This window comes from Periplaneta americana, chromosome 1, assembly GCF_040183065.1.
Source record: "Periplaneta americana isolate PAMFEO1 chromosome 1, P.americana_PAMFEO1_priV1, whole genome shotgun sequence".
Taxonomy (NCBI): Eukaryota; Metazoa; Arthropoda; class Insecta; order Blattodea; family Blattidae; genus Periplaneta; species Periplaneta americana.
In genome coordinates this window covers 79,904,430-79,905,423 of record NC_091117.1, presented here as the reverse complement: position 1 = coordinate 79,905,423, position 994 = coordinate 79,904,430, and the positions used below count along the sequence as shown (strand labels likewise).

Sequence of the window (994 nt, the reverse complement as noted above, 5' to 3'; positions counted from 1 at the left end):
ATTTATCACTTTCAATACACAATTGATAAAATTTCGTTGTACAACTTACACAAAGTTTAAAAAATTACAGACGTGTCTGTAGCTTGGTGCTAAGGAGCGCTGGTTTGATCCCCAGTCTGATCGTAATGAAATTTCTGATGTGCAAAGCAGATTTGTAGAGGATTTTTCAATGAAAAATTCCAAGTCTCATCGTGACTATGACCAGGAGATCTTACGTGACGATCAGAAGTTATAGACCACTTAGACATCTTTGAGACTTATGCTATCATATAAAGTATAAATCTGAATTGCAATATCGTTTCTGATATATATATATATATATATATATATATATGTATATATATAGAGAGAGAGAGAGAGCGAGAGAGAAATTCTCTCCGGCGCCGGGATTTGAACCCGGGTTTTCAGCTCTATGTGCTGACGCTTTATCCACTAAGCCACACCGGATTCCGTTCCATTACTCTTTCATCGTATGATGACGCAGAATATCTGCATGGAAATATCATATGTACTTCGGTACATTATAATAATATATATGATATGCCTAAATCAATTCGTGATATAAGATGGCGCTTATTCCGTCGGATCCCGGCCAACTAGTCACTCATTACGAGTGCACCTCACCACATGTGTGGACTTCGGTCCTAGATTCATAGATATCTATGACGTAGTGCAGAGGGCGGCCACTAGAGTTGGAACTTAAAAGTGAGACGATTCTTCCGACGCCGGGGTGGAATCCGGTGTGGCTTAGTGGATAAAGCGTCAGTACGTAGAGCTGAAAACCCGGGTTCAAATCCCGGCGCCGGAGAGAATTTTTCTCCGTTCCATTACTCTTTCATCGTACTATTTTTTACTTCGAACTACTTTGAAGCGCCTAGAATCAAAATGCACTTTATTCAAAAATCTGATTTGTCAGAAAAGATGAAAAACTAGTGCAGTTAGACTCCAAACGAGCAGTTTATCACATAAATGTTTAAATGAGACAAAAAGACAA

The 994-nt window shown here is 38.9% G+C and overlaps 1 non-coding gene across 1 annotated transcript; it reads right to left on the bottom strand.

Annotated features, from left to right (window-relative positions):
• Positions 1-375: 375 nt before the first annotated feature.
• On the bottom strand, positions 376-447 carry TRNAY-AUA (transfer RNA tyrosine (anticodon AUA)). Its single transcript has one exon. It is a non-coding gene; the product is annotated as a tRNA-Tyr (tRNA).
• Positions 448-994: the final 547 nt, after the last annotated feature.